Genomic DNA, 15,440 nt, shown 5'->3' with positions numbered 1-15,440 from the left:
CAGCCCCGGGGATTGGATTCCGCCCGCAAAGTAAAACCGTATGAGGGATCTCTTCTCTCACTGATTTTTCTACCCTAGATGTAACTTTAGGAAAAAAAAAGTTAAAATTGTCTATACAAACTGCCTTGCATTGTTTCAACTGCAACTGCCAACTAGCTGTGGCGTTGTTTCAACTTTAACTGCCAACTAGCTGTGGCGTACAATTGCTTAGGTGTATTTGAGCCGTTAGGTATTTGTTCTAAACGTTGACCAGGAGAGGCAACTGAACGTTACGGGGTTTCCCACCCCCCGCTCGTTTGACGGAGTGCTCTGAAGTACTTTTCTTTCTGTCTGGCTTTCAAGGGTGCGTTTCCCTGGCAGTTCAGTAGCATCTCTCTCGGGCAGCGCGGCTGGCCAGATGTCGCTCCTAATGACGTAAGGTGCAAAAAACCCCTGGTCAAATGATAACTGCGTATCTTGGAGACAGATAATCTGCTGGTATCGATTCACAGCTGTGCAAGTTAAATTAACGCAAAAGGAAAATCCAGCCCTTCTCCAGTAGAAGTATTTTTATTGGATGTCTGTAAGCACACGCACAGCTTTTTTAGTAGGAAGCGAATTGCTGCGATTTGTCCTCTGGTTTTCCTTTTACCCTCGAAAGCGTTACGCTTCGCTTCCAGCTTTATCGACCGAGCCAGCAAGATGCGCAGGAGCGTGAGGGCCGTAGCTGTTGCGGCGGATCTGTAAGCGTAGATTCTGATTGCGGTACGCCCTTGTCCTGCAGCCTCGCAGGGTTGTCTCCCTGCAGCCGTGCCGTAAGGAAGGGGTGAGACGTTTTCCAACGCCGGCAAGAGCGCGTACTTTTACGCGCAGAACGTGTTTGGAATCGTACCGGTTAGTCTTCATGCTGATTGGAAGCGTTCAGGTCGCTCTAGCTTTTAAAGGACGTCTTGTGTTTTGAGCTGACCTGCTTACCTCGAATCCTCCTTGAGCTCAACTGCTCTCCTCTCCCTTGCTCTGACTGAATTCCTCTACTCGCTGCTGTGCTATTTTTTTCCCATGCGGAAATATCGCTTGGGATTTTTGTTTTTCAGGTGTCTCGTTGCAGGCGTCTCGTGATGCTCGCTAGGTCCCCCCGGCCCAGGTTGGCCTGCCGGTCGTGAAGCGTCCCGAGGGTAAGGGGCCGGCCCCGTGCCTGGAGGCTCCTGGCTCTGTCTCTGGCGGGTGCCCCGCGGGTGCGTCAGCGAGGGCTGTCTGGTGGGGAGAGCCCCGGGCCAAGAGGGAGCGGGGAGGTTCGCTGCCCCGGGGAGCCCGTCCCAGCGCGGGAACGGAGGGGGAGCACGGCAGAGCAGAGCCTGAGCGAGAGGTGCGTCACCGTCCCCTGGCAGGCTCCCCCGCGGCGTGGGGCAGCCGCCGGCTTGCGGGACAGGGGCTGGGGGGGCTGCCCGCATTTTATTTCTCTGGCGGAGCTCCCCTTTTCGGGGGCGCCTACATATGTAAACGGCATTATTAAAGTAGCGAGCTGCCGGTCGGGGCTGTTTTCCTTGTTTTGTGCCTTTTTTGGGGGGGTGATGAAAAAGTGTGGAGGGGCCTGGGGGGTGATGATGTCATTTGGGGCACCCCAACGTCCCTGGGGGCGGGGGGTGTGATGATGAAACAGAGGAGCAGGTGAGTGGGGGATGAAGGTGTCACGGGGAGGTTCCCCCCCAGAGGAGGGGGGGTCACAGCCCCAAAATGCCTGAAAACTCGTGTGTGTGTGTGTGATTAAAAATGTTAAAAACTGGAAATACGGGTGCGAGGCATTGCAGTAGAGGAAAATCTCTCGCCTTTATATATATATATATATTGAAAAATAATATTCATTTCTAGAGAGAGAGAGAGAGAGAGAAAAGGATTTCAAAATACAAACCTGTACCTGCTACGTTCTAGAAATTATTAAAAAATCTAAATGGAGATAGATAGGGTTTTAAAATAAAAAAGAACTTGTCTATATGTGAAGAAATAAAGGAGTTTAAAACGCAAAAAGAGATGATGTAGATGAAGGAATTGAAAACAGAAGAAAGTCTGGATAGGTAGAGGTATCTACGCTTACCGTGTGTCACCGAGTAAGCCAAAGTAGGTCGTCTGTGTAATGGAAGTAAAGGTTCTATGGAAGTGTAAACAGATAACTAAGTCTAAATAGACAGAATTGTAAGTAGATACCGAAGTCTAAGATACCAAAGTGTCAAAATATCCAAGTCCAAGAGCAAAATATCCAAGAGCAACACGGTTTGGGGCTCCCAGGAAAGCCGAATCCGCCTGGATTTGTGCAGCTGGAAAGCAAGCGCGCGCGCACACACACACACCCCCCCCCCCCCCCCTACATTTTAACGCAGAAAACCAAAAATGACCCATTGTTATGATGTGGAAAAGCGCCGGAAAACCCCAGAACTGAATAGTTTTGAAAAGCAGAAACCCCCAAGTTTTGTATGATGTAAAAGAAAAAACAAAAAAGAACAACAACAAAAAAACAAGCCAACAAACCAAAAAACCCAAACGCAAAACCCGCACCAATTTGGGCCAAATTTGGGGTGAACCGCTGGCAGTTTGAGGGGCATTGCTGGGGATTATCTGGCGTGGATTCCTTCTCCGGAGCGGACTATCCGTTGCGGCTTATCCCAGGTGAGTTATCTGCTGTGGATTATGCCGGGCGGACCCCCTGGTGCAGGTCATCCCCACCCGTGTCCCCCCGTGCACCTTTCTACCCACACACAGCCGCTGTCCGTCCGTGTCCGTCTCCGCCCCCCGTCCTCCTCTGCCTGTCTCTGCGCCCTCCCAAGTGCTCTCCACCCAAACGTCCCCCCACACAAGGTTTTTCCCCCCGTGCGGGTTTTTTTTTCCCCGTGACGTGCCCCCCGCGTCCCCTGCCCTCCAGTCTCGTGCCCCCGCTCCCCTGCTCCCCCCTCCCATAGCTCCTTTGCTTCTGGACCCCCAGCTCCGCACGGGACACGGGCAGCCTGGGGAGCTTTGCCCCGAGCCATTCCTTTCCCCTCTGGGCAGCAGCGGTTCTGCCGCTGCTACAGGCAGGCGCTTTCTGGACGGGCGAGGGGCTGGGACGACCGGAGGCTGCTGCACGCTCCAGTCCGACTGAGACGCTGTTCCCGGGGGACCTGGCGCAGGGAAAGGCGAGGGACTCTCCGCGCTGCCGGCGACTCTTCAGAAGGGAACCGCGCTCTGGTTTTAGCGGCAGAAGGTGTCGGTCAGGCAGCCGCGTAGCACCGTGCTGAGCGATGTGGCAGGCGCCTGGCTTGGTGGAGTCCAGGCGTGTTTCTCGCCTCGCAGTCTCGATGCCCAACCAAGCAGGGGGTTCAGGTTCCCAAAGCCTTTGGGCGTGGGAGCAAGATGACAGCTAGGTGTCTAGCAGCACAGGATTTCAGCCGTGTTGCTTGCTGCAAATGGCTTGCAGGCCAGGAGATGTGGAGAGGGGTCTGAAATGAAGAAAGGGAGCGTGGAAGCGATTGTTTTAAGGCGGCAAATGAAGCAGCCGAAGGAGGCGAGCGGCCCCTCCAGCCTCCCGAGTCTCGCGCGCTGCAGGCGGCCAAGCGCGGGCGCCGCGCGTGCTGGCGGGAGCGGCAGGGAGCGCGGAGCTGCGCTGCCGTCCAGAGCAGCGAGGGAACTGGCAGGGCTCTACGGCCGTCTGGTGCGGCCAGCTGAGGGGCCGCCGTGCCCCTTTGCTTTCCCTGTTTCACGTCTCATTCCTTTGCACGCCGCAGGGCAGGGCGGTAAGTAACATGGCGCAGCGTCTTGTTTAAGCGGCAAGCCCTGCGCGGGAAGCCCGGTGCGTGTGCAGGATGAGCAGAGGGCACCGCAGCAGAGCCCGAGGGGCGCCAGCGTATCGCTCGCTCGCAGATCGCGCGCTTGCCCGTGGTCTGCTCGCATGCACCGCTTCCTGATAATCGTAGGTAGCTGCCCCTCTGACGCAAAGCAGCTTTCAGTGCCTTGAGGATGCCATCGGTGTCGCTTTTATTTTCTTTTTTTTTTCTTTTTTTTTTTTTTTACTAAAATCTCTCCAGGGTCTGTTGACTCGCTGGTGTCACTCTCCCACCCCTGATGGCACATGCAGATGAATCCAGCACTCCCGGGGGCTTTTTCTGGGGGCAAAAAAGCCGAGGCAAGGCAAAGGTATTGACCAGGTTCCCTGTGCTGCGTCCCCCGGCTGGGTGCTGGGGTGGGGGGCGCGGAGAGAAAGGGCCAGCAGCCGCTGCAAGCTGTCAAGTGCAGAGGACTGAAATGCTCGAGCCGCTTGGGTGCTTTTTGGTGGCGAGGCGATGGCTGTGGCTGCGTGGGCTGTGAGCGGGAGCAGGGGCAGAGAAGGGCGAGGCTTGTGACACCCCCCGCCCCCCCGTAAGGCGGCGGCGGCGGCGGCGGCGGCGGCTGCGGGCGGCCCCAGGCGGGCCGGGGGGCGAGTCCTTTCTCCCCGCGGGGCGCGGTCGGAGCGCCGGGCTTGGTGTGGTGCTGCCGCCTGGCGGCCAAAAGCGGGTACTGCAGGGCGGGAGCCGCGCAGGGGCGGTGGCGTCCCCGTGGTCGCCGGTGCCGGTGGCCGGTAACGGGCATGCGACAGCGCGGTGGCCGCGGGGTGCTGCCGCCGCAGCCGTTGCTGCCTCCCGGTAAGGAAGCGCCGCTCTCGCCGCACGGGAGGCGCTTGCCGCTGCTAGCACTGCCGCGTCCGCCTCCGCTGCAGCCCCGCCCCGTGGCGTCCGCCTCCGCTGCAGCCCCGCCCCGCCGAATGCCCCGGTCCTGGTGTGGAGCGGCCCCGCCCCTAGCGCCGGGCCCCGCCCCTGGATGCCCCCGGGCAGGGGAAGGGCACCACCCCTAGTGACAGGCCCCGCCCCTGGAGACCACGCCTGCGCACTGTGTTGGGGTGGAGCTTAGCCGCGGGGGCGGAGCCTAGCGGTGGTAAGGCGGAGCTTTGCCGTGCGAGGGCGGAGCTTCACTGGCGCATGCGTGCTGTCTCGGGGGCGGAGCCTTGCCGAGGGGGGGCGGTGCTTTGCTCTGAAGGGCGGGGCTTTGCCGCGGGTGGGCGGAGCTTGCCGTGTGAGGGCGGAGCTTACCCAGCGCATGCGCGCTGTCTCGGGGCGGAGTTTTGCCGTGGGGGCGGAGCTTTGATGTGAAAGGCGGAGCTTTGCCGCGCATGCGCGCTGCCTCGGGGGCGGAGCTTTGCCGCGGGGGGGCGGAGCCTTGCCAGGTGAGGGCGGAGCTTTGCCGGGTGAGGGCGGAGCTTGACCAGCGCATGCGCGATGCGTCGGGGGCGGAGCCTTGCCGCGGGGGGCGGAGCTTTGCCGGGTGAGGGCGGAGCTTTGCCGGGTGAGGGCGGAGCTTGACCAGGGCATGCGCGATGCGTCGGGGGCGGAGCCTTGCCGCGGGGGGGCGGAGCTTTGCCGTGGGAGGGCGGAGGTTTGCTGTGAAGGGCGGAGCTTTGTCTGCGCATGCGCGCTGTCTCAGGGGCGGAGCTTTGCTGCGGGGGGCGGAGCTTTGCCGTGGGAGGGCGGAGGTTTGCTGTGAAGGGCGGAGCTTTGTCTGCGCATGCGCGCTGTCTCAGGGGCGGGGCTTTGCTGCGGGGGGCGGAGCTTTGCCATGGGAGGGTGGAGCTTTGCCGAGGGGGCGGAGCTTCACCGGCTCATGCGTGCTGTGTGCAGGGCAGAGCTTGGCTGCAGAGGGCGGGGTTTTCCGCTGGGAGGGCGGAGCTTCGCCAGCGCCTGCGAGGTGCATCGGGGGCGGGCATCGCGCCGTGGGTGGAGCTTCCCCCCGCGGAGGGGCCAGCGGGAGCCCGGCTGCGGCTGCAGGCAGGGAGGAGGTGAGCGGGGAAAGTCCCGAGAAGGGCGGCGGTGCCTGGGGGGGGGAGCGGCCGGGCCGGCGGGAGGCACGGAGCGGGGAGGGTGCGGTGCCGTGTGGGAGCCGGGCGGGTGGGGCTTCCCGGGGCCGGGCGGCGGGGGGGCGCCGCGCCGCTCCGGGGCCGGGCGGCGGGGGGCGCCGCGCCGAGCTGAGCCGCGCTGGTTCGATGCTGGGCGGGCGCCGCGCCGGTGCGGGCCGGGCGGCGGGGCAGCGCCGAGCCGCGCGGCGGGGCAGCGCCGAGCCGCGCCGGGGCCGGGCGGCGGGGCAGCGCCGAGCCGCGCCGGGGCCGGGCGGCGGGAGAGCGTCGCGCCGAGCCGAGCCGCGCCGGTCCGGGGCCGGGCGGGCGCCGCGCCGAGCCGCGCCGCTCTGGGGCCGGGCGCCGGGGGCCGCCGCGCCGATCTGAGCCGCACTGATTCGATGCTGGGCAGGCGCCGCGCCGGTCCGGGGCCGGGCGGCGGAGAGGCGCCGCACCGAGCCCCGCCGGGGCCGGGCGGCGGGGGAGCGCCGCGCCGAGCCGCGTCGGTCCGGGGCCGGGCGGGGGGGGAGCCGCGCCGGTCCGGGGCCGGGCGGCGGGGGGGCGCCGCGCCGGTCCGGGGCCGGGCGGGGGAGCGCCGCGCCGCGCTCCGGGGCCGGGCGGCGGGGGGGGGCGCGCGCGCCGCCGCTCCGGGGCCGGGCGGCGGGGGGGCGCCGCGCCGAGCCGCGCCGCTCCGGGGCCGGGCGGCGGGGGGGGCGCCGCGCCGAGCCGCGCCGCTCCGGGGCCGGGCGGCGGGGGGGCGCCGCGCCGAGCCGCGCCGCTCCGGGGCCGGGGGGCGCCGCGCCGAGCCGCGCCGCTCCGGGGCGGGGGGCGCCGCGCCGAGCCGCGCCGCTCCGGGGCGGGGGGCGCGCGCCGAGCCGCGCCGCTCCCGGGGCGGGCCGGCCGCGCCGCGCGCGCCGCCGCTCCGCGCCGGCCGGGGGCGGCGGGGGGGCGCCGCGCCGCGTCGGCGCCGGGCGGGGGCGGGCAGCCGGAGGTGTTGGCGGGGGCTGCCCGGAGCCGCGCTGGGGGCTCGGCGGGGCTTCCACGTGCGGCGGCGGCGGGGGGAACGGTGTCCCCGCAGGGTCCCAAAGCACGGAGGGTTGCGTCTCGCGGCATCCGGGGCTTTTGGTCGGTCACGTTGGTTGCCCGGGGCATGCCGGGAGGTGTAGTTTCTAGGGCCGTGGCTGCCGGACAAACCGCTTCCTTTTTGCCTCCTCCTTTCCCAGCGTCACCTTCTGCGTCCCGGGAAGAAAATCCCGCGTGGGTGATTCCGCTCGGCGCTCAGGTAATCGCGTGTCTGGGGCTGCGGGAGCGGGGAGAAACCCTTGCCGGGTCAAGGACGCTCCAGGGGCGCCACATCAAAGCCAGAGGAAAGGCAAAGCCGCTGCCCGTGCAGAAAAGCCGATGACAAATTGCAGCTGAGAGAGCGCGCCGCGTTCCTGCAGTGCTCCCTTGGCAGTTTCGGCTGTTTGCCTTCCGGGCAAAAGAACAGACTTTCCTCTAGGAGAAATGAAGAGCTGCCTGTTCCCTTCTTTAGGGTCCGGTGTTTCTCTTCTGGTCGGTCGTGCTACTTTGATGGGCGAGCTGGAAATAGCCTGTTGTTTTGATACGCAGAACTAAATTGTTAGTAACATGCGGTGTCAGTAGAGTTCATTTTGGAGCACCTAGGTGCCAGTGGAAACGTAAGGAATGAAACGCGATGGAAACCGATCTTTAAACTTTAGTTTTCCTTGGTTTTTCTTTGCCATCAGAGCGTCGGTGGCACGGTGGCCTGTGGCTCGGTGCACGTTCTGTTCCGTGGAGCCTTCGGTCTAGGACTTTGAAGTAACAAAGTTTGTCCTTCCAGAAAAGGGCTAGTCGCTCCTAGGATTGAGGTGTGGGCTTGGAGAGTCTCTTAAGCACGTGCCTAGAATTAAAGCCGAATTTCACTTCCTGTTGCTGCTGTTTGTCTTCACTTTCATTCCTTTCGCCACGGCTCCATCGTGAGCGGGAGCTCTGAATCATCCCTTTTTTTCAGTCTCGCACACGTTTTTTTACCCAAGGAGGTGCTACGTTTAGAAGTTAAGGAGTTTTCTCACAAACGCGTCGGTCGATGCAATTGCGTTGTGATTGTTAAAACCCCCAAAATAACACCGGTCTTACAGATCTGGCCTATTTCTTCTGAACACGGATTCGTCGCGTGCAGATCGGGATACAGATCGTCTGCGCTTCCTGCTCTGTGGAGGACACTGTGCTGAGACAGGGGTGAGCTCCCAAAGGAAAAAAAATACAAGGTCATGGGGTTTTTTTGTTTGTATTTGGGGGCGGGGGGGGGGGTGTATTTAAAAGAAAAAAAAAAAAAGAGTGGAATGTTGACTGGTGGCAGCCTGCAGAGCTTTTTTGCTGCCCGGCCTCTCCTTTTCCTCTCTTGAAGTCCTCTTTTGTGGCTGTAATTGTCGTTTGGAGAAGTTCGGAAGAGCAGTTCAGGGACTTGCCTGGGCCCGTGTGCTAGTAATACCAGGAAGGGAAACGCTTGAACCGGTAGCAAAGAAGTTGGCTCCAAGTAGAGGTTCTGAAGGAAGAACAACGATAACAGGAAGCAAATAGCAAGTTACCAAAAAATGGGCGCGTGTCAAACGCCTCCGAGTTTTATTGCCGAATGTTGTTTGGCAATATGTTCCAAAGGGCTATTTTTTCCTTCGCTCGGCTGTAGCCTTCGCAAGACTTCACAAAACCGGGCAGCTTGGGACTCCTCCCCAGCTTTATGCTACAGGTTTTTTTTCCTCTCTCAGCAGAGTGTCAGCTGCCGCCGTTTCACCGTGGTCGCCCTTTCTTCTGCCGTGAAAGCGCAAGACGGACGGAAAGGCTGCGTAGCGGTCTGCGAGTACAAGGTACGTCCGCGATGCGTGTCCGCGTTTTTCCTAAGGCGCTTGGAGCATGGACTTCAAAGTTAACGTCAAGAATGCGCCAGCTCTCCTTCCTTCTGTAGTTTTTCTAGGAACTATTTTAACGCAGATCCTAAAAGGAAAAGAAGGTCTGCGCTGGAGCGTGTTCTGCCTGTGCAAAGCCGACTTCCCTCCGTTTATTTTGCCTTCCTGAAAGCGCAATCTTCTGTTTCTGTGCGCTTACTAGGAAATGATATCGGGAAAATAGTTGCGTCCTAAAAGAGGAAAGACGCCGTTTGTAAGAGTTCAGGCGTTCAGAAGAAACAGGCTTTGTTTTCGTCATAGAAGCTGTGTGCTTTTTCAGTCAATAAGTTTTGAAAATATCTTAGAGTAGTACTTGAAAAGCTTACTGAGATACTAGCGTCCGTACTAAAAGCGATCCAGGTCCAAGGAGAGACGTGGACAAAAGAGGAGGAATCGGCCTCGAAAATTCGTGTGTGTGATCAAAAACGTTCAAAACTGTAAATACGGGTGTGAGGCATTGCAGTAGAGAAAAATCTCTCGCCTTTATATATATATATATATATATATAAAAAAATAATATTCATATGTATATATACAGTATTCATATATATATATATATATATATATAAAAAGAAGGATTTCCAAATACAAACCTATATCTGCTGTATTATATAAATGATTCAAAAATAATTTTCTGTCTTTTTCCATTTTTTCCGTCTCCGTTTTAGTTCACCGATGCGGGTTTTTAAATCACTTCCTGATGTCCTGTTTTTTAATTTTCCCAATTATTTCTTGTCTTTCCTTAGTGCCCTTGCTTTTTAAAATTTTGTTTCTGCATCTCTGTTTTAGTGCACTGTCCCTAATGCTGATTGCTTTTTAAGTTTTCTTTCTATGCCTCCTTTTATTCCGTTCACTGTCTTTATTTTGAATGATTTCTTGTCTTTCCTTAGCACTGTCGCTTTTAAAAATTTCTGTCTATGTCTGCATTGTAGTTCAATGTTGCTACTTTGTACTGCTTTCCTCTCTTAATCCTTTGGCTTTTAAAATTTCTACTTGCATCTTGTTTGCTGTCATTAACTTTTAATTATTCTTTCTTGTTTTTCCTTAGTGCCATCACTTTTTAAATCTTCTTGTCCATCTCCATTTTAGTTCACCAATGGGATTTTAAAATTTTTTCCTTATTTCCTTAATCACCATTGCTTTTAAAAGTTTGTCTGTTTTTATACCATTTCCTGTCTTTATTTTGATGTATTTATCTTTAATTATTTTTTTGTCTTTCCTTAGTGCCCTACCTTTTAAAATTTTCTTTCCACAGCTCTCTCTTAGTTTGTTTTCTTTTTCTTTTAGTTTTCTTTCTATGCCTACTTTTGTCCTGTTCACTGTCTTTATTATTTAATGATTTCTTGTCTTTCCTTAGTGCCTTTGCTTTTTAAAATTTCTATTTATGTCTGTGTTGTAGTTAGCTGTCACTATTTTTTAGCGATTTCCTTTCTTAATCTTAATATTTGGGTTTTCCTTTTTTCCTTTCTTAATCTTGATCATTGGTTTTTAAAATTTTCTACTTTTATCTCCTTTGCGGTCATGAGACGTTAATTATTTTTTCTTGTTTTTCATTACTGCCATTGCTTTTACAATTTTTTAATTCTACATCTCTCTTTTAGTTCACAGTTTCGATTAATTTTTTCCTTATTTTCCTTATAGTTTGCCATCGCCGTTTTTTCATTTACTCAATATGGCTTTAATCTCCATTGCTTTTAAATTTTCTGTCTCCTTTTATCCCCTTTGCTGTCTTTATTGTGCTCTAGTTAATTATTTCTTGTCTTTCCTTAGGGCCCTCCCGTTTTAAATTTTCTTGCTCTGCCTTTAGTTTGCTGTCCCTAGTTTTTAGTTCCCTCCCCTTCTTTTCCCTAATGCTCATGGCTTTGCAAATTTTCTTTCTCTGCCCACTTTTCTCCTGTTCACCATCTGTAGTTTTGAATGATTTCTTGTATTTCCTTAGTGCATTTTTTTTTTTTATTTCTGCATTGTAGTTCACTGCTGCTATTTTTTAGTTCTTTCCTTTCTCCGTCCTTTGGCTTTTAAAATGTTCTACTTTTATCCCGTTTGCTGCTGTTAGTTTTTGATTGTCCTTTCTTGTCTTTCCTTAGTGCTACCGCTTTTTAGATTTTCTTTCATCATCTCCATTTTAGTTCAGTGATGCTATTTTTGAATGTTATCCTTATTTCCTTAATCAGAGTTTCTTTTAAAGTTTTCTGTCTCCTTTTGTTCCAGTAGCTGTCATTATTTCCCTGTATTTATGTTTTAATTATTTCTTGTCTTTCCATAGTGCCCTCACTTTTTAAATTATCCTTCTCCATCTCTTTAAGTTCACTGCCACTATTTTTTAATTTTTCCATTTATTTGTCTAATCCCTGTTACTTTTTAAAATTTTCTTTTATGCCGTTCCCAGTCTTTATTATGCTGTTCTTTTAATTACTTCTTGCCTTTCTTTAATTCCTTTGCTTTTTAGATGTTCTATTTTAATCTGTTCTAGCCTGCTGTCTCTACGTTTTAATTTTTCCCTTATCGCCCCCTTTTAAAATGTTCTTTCTATGCTTACTTTTCTTACTTTTGATGCCTTTATTTTTTAATTATTTCTTTTCTTTCTACATCTCTGTTTTAGTTCAGTCCCTATTTTTAAATTTTTCTATTTTATTTCCCTAATCCCCCTTGCTTTTCAGATTTTTCTACTTTTACCTCGTTCACTGTCTTTATGTTGCTGTCTTGTCTTTTAATAATTTCTTGTCTTTTGTTAGTGCCCTTGCTTTTTAGAGTTTCTTTCTGCATTTATTTTAGTTCACTGTCCCTATTTCCTAATTTTTTCCTTTGTTTCCCTAATTCCCCTCTGCTTATTAAATCTTCTTTCTATGCCTACTTTTATTACCTTTGAATTTTTTTAATAATTTCTTGTCTTAGTGCCGTCACTTCAAAAATTTTATTTTTACATCTCTGTTTTAGTTTGCTCTCCTTATCTCATAATTTTCCCTTGATTTCCCTAATCCCTGTCGCTTTTAAAATTGTCTACGTTTATTCCCTTTGCAGTCTTTATTTTGCTGTCTTTTCTTTTCATAATTTCTTGTCTGTCCTTAGTGCCCTCGCTTTTTCAATGTTCTTTCTCCATCTCTGAGTTTGCTGTCCCTATTTTTCAATTTTTCCCCTTTATTCCCCTAGTTCCCCTCTGCTTATTAAATGTTCTTTCTATGCCCACTTTTATTCCCTTTGCTGTTGTTTAAAAAATTATTTCTTTTTCTTTCATTCGTGCCGTTGCTTTTTAAATTTTCTTTCCACATCTGTTTTAGTTCGCTGTCCCTATCTTTTAATTTTTCCCTTTATTTCCCTCATACCCATCACTTTTAAAACGTTCTTTCCCTGTCTACATTTTTCCCTTCGATGTCTTTATTTTTAATTATTTCCTTAGTGCCTTTGATTTTCAATTTTCTTCCTATGTCCCCGTTTCAGTTCAGTGCCCCTACTTTTAAATTTTTTCCTCTATTTCCCTCAACTCTGTTGCTTTAAAAATTTTCTACCTTTATTCCGTTCACTGTCATTATTTTTTAATTATTTCTCATCTTTCCTTAGTGCGGTCGCTTTTTACAATTTCTGTCTCTCTGCATTTGTTTGGTTCGCTGTTGCTATTTCTTTAATTCTTTCCTGTCTTAGTACCTCGGCTTTAAAATTTTTGTTTCTATGTCTACTTTTATCTCGTTTGCTGCCTCTGTGTTTAATTTTCTTTCTGTTTGTCCTCTACCCAGTTGCTTTTGAAATTTTCTTTCTATATCTACTTTGATCAAGCTCCCTATCCTTACTTTTTAATAGTTTTCGGTCTGTTGTGTACCCCGTTGCTTTTAAAATTTACTTTGTATGCGTCTCTCTCTTTGTCCCCCTTTCTTTATTTGGTAGTTTTTTCTTGTCTTTCCTAAGAGACGTGGCTTTTATTTTTCCGATGTCTAATTTTATCCCATCCAATGCGCTTATTTGTTAATGCTTTCCTGTCTGTCCTCCAGCCTGTGCTTCACTTCATCTCTTTTCTTCGTATGTCTCTCTTTAGATTGCCATCTCTATTTTTTTCATTTTCCCCTCTCTTTATCCCTCGGCTTTTAAAATTTTGTTTCCATATGTAATCTGGTTTGCTGTCCCTGTTTTTAGTTCTTTGCTGACTGTGCTGTACCTCTTGGCATTTTCAAGTTTCCTTCTAGGTCTACTTTTATCAAGGTCCCTATCCCTGTTTTTTAATTCTTTCCTGTCCCATCCTTTTTGAATTTTTCTCTCTCTCATCTTTTACGCAGTTTGCTCTCCCTGTTTTTAATTTTTTCTGGTTTTCCTTACCCTGTCGCTTTTAAAATTTTCTTTTTATGTCTCCATTTATCTAGTTCCCTTTCCCTTATTCTTAATGCTTTCCTGTCACGTACCACGTTGCTTTTAACGTCTTATTTCTATGTCTCCATTTATCTAGTTCCCTGTCCCATTTTTCTTTCCTGTGTTTCCTGTAGTCCATTGTTTTTTATTTTCCCTTTCAAATCTCCCTCTACATAGCTCCCTTTAACAATTTTTTACATTTCCTGCCTCTCTGTCCTGTTCCCTTTCTATTTCTCGCTCTGTCTTACATTCTCTAATTTTTAATTCTTGCCTATGTTTGTTGCTTTTTAATTTCTATTTCTGTGACTGCCTCTCTCCAACTTCCTGTCACTTTTTTTTAATTCTTTTTGCTTTTTCCCCCTTTTGTACTTCCCTCTATCCGCCCCGCCCCGCCGCTGCCTGCGTGTCTCTTATTCTCTCTGTCCCTCTCTGCTGTTCCTGTTGTCCCGCTCGGTCCCTTCTGTCTCTCTCCCCTGCCCCCTGTTGCTCCCTGTTCCTGTGGGATCTCCCCATCCTCCTCCTCGCTGCACTCCATTTCTCTCTCTCTCAACACCCTTGTGCGGTTCCCCGTCCCTCTCTTGTTCCCAGTATCCCGTTTTCTGGCTCCCTGTCCTACACCTCTTCTCTACCTCCCTCCATCCTTCCTTCTGCTTTCCTCGTCCCTCTTTTCCCTCTGTCCCGCTGCCTTTGGGCATCAAGCCTCGTAACCAGCTCATTGCTGGGATTTCTGATGGGCGTGAAGGAACAAACATTTGCTGCCTCCTTTGTGACCCCAGATGTGTTTCCAGCCCCTGGCCTCTGGGTGAGCGGCTGCGGTTGGGTCCAGGGGACGCAGTGATGTGCTGTGGGGCTGGGGTGATGGCCTCAGTTCCTGATGGGTTCCAGCTAGGGCAGCCCAGGTGGGACCCATGAAGCGAAGACGGGGCTGGGCCAAGTAGCTGGCACAGTGCTGCGGTTTGGATTTAGGATGAGAACAATGTTGGTAACGCACTGACGTTTTTGTTTGTCGCTAAGTAGCGCTTACACCTCTCAAGGACCTTTCAGCGTCCCGTGCTCTGCCCGGTGCGCCAGAAGCTGGGAGGCGCCACAGCCAGCTCAGCTGACCCGCACCGGCCGAAGCGCTGTTCCCTCCCGTGTGACGTCACGCTCGGTAGGGAAACGGGGGGTCGTTGGCCAGGAGTCAGCGATCGCTGCTCGGGGACGTGCTTGGCATCGGTCGGCGAGTGGTGAGCACCTGTAGAGTGAATCGCTTGCTTTGTATACTGTTATTGGTTTATTATTATTACTGCTAGTACTATTACTACTATTCTGTTGTCTTTTCCTTCAATTGTTAAACTGTTCTTCCTTTAACCCACGAGTGTTCTGACTTCCACCCTTCCAATTTTCTCCCCCGTAGCGGCTGTGTGGTGCTTAGCTGCTGGCTGGGGTTAAACCACGACAAAAGAAAGCTTCTGTCTACTTGTATTCCGTTTGCCGTTTCCCTTTTTTAATTCTTCCTTGTCTCTATTAGTACCTTTGCTTTTTCAATTGTCTTCCTACGTCTCTCTTTTAGTTCACTGTCCCCGGTTTTCATTTTTTTCTCTTTGTTGCCCTAATTCCCGTCATTATTGACTTTTTTTTGCTTTTATCCCGTTCCCTGTCTTTAGTTTTCAAGGAGTTGTTCTCTTTCCTTAGGGTCCTCCCTTTTAACAGCCTCGGAGGGGGCGTAGCTTCCCGCTGAGGAGCGGCTGGAGGAGGCGAGGTGGTTGTCAGCCGGGTCGTCATTTAATAGTAAAGTATGAAATGGCATGTTGGTTAATCATTTCCCGTTTGGTTTTGTGGGAGCTGTGCTGGCTGCCTTGAGAATCGGCTGAGAAGTTGAGGTGAGCTGGGTGGTAGAGGGGAGGCACACGGGGCTGGCTATTTCACCCGAGCGCCACGGGAACTTTGTGTCTCCTGGCATCCTAGGCGCACCGAGCGACAGCCGCAGCATCTTTCTTGAGAACAGGCGTGGAGCAGGGGAGCAGAGCGGTGCGGTGCTTTTGAGGAGGAGGGTGTCGCAGAAGCGGTTGGCAGTAACCAGACCGATGCTGAATACCAGCACTGTGTTTTAGTTTGTTAGTGTGCTGTGGGTTTTTGGGTTGGGAGGTTTTGGGGTTTTTTGTTTTTTGGTTTTTTTTGAGATGATGAAGAAGAACTGAGTGAGTGCAGGAATGTTCTAGTTCGGTGTGTGGTGGTTTTCTTTTTTTCTTTTTTGAGGGTGGATTCAGATCCCTGGCCCTCTGAAAGCTCAGTTGCGGGGTGAGGGCTGAGGA

General features: G+C 52.4%; 1 long non-coding RNA gene across 1 annotated transcript; it reads left to right on the top strand.

Moving 5' to 3' along the window:
- Positions 1–5,683: 5,683 nt before the first annotated feature.
- Positions 5,684–9,287, top strand: LOC148056968 (uncharacterized). Its single transcript, XR_015702106.1, has 3 exons — positions 5,684–5,812; positions 8,008–8,107; positions 8,638–9,287. It is a non-coding gene; the product is annotated as an uncharacterized LOC148056968 (long non-coding RNA).
- Positions 9,288–15,440: the final 6,153 nt, after the last annotated feature.

This window comes from Nipponia nippon, unplaced genomic scaffold, assembly GCF_047370975.1.
Source record: "Nipponia nippon isolate SJK-2023a ecotype South Korea unplaced genomic scaffold, ASM4737097v1 scaffold_106, whole genome shotgun sequence".
Classification (NCBI taxonomy): Eukaryota; Metazoa; Chordata; class Aves; order Pelecaniformes; family Threskiornithidae; genus Nipponia; species Nipponia nippon.
The sequence above is the reverse complement of the archived record's forward strand: the minus strand, read 5'-3'. Positions and strand labels throughout refer to the sequence as shown.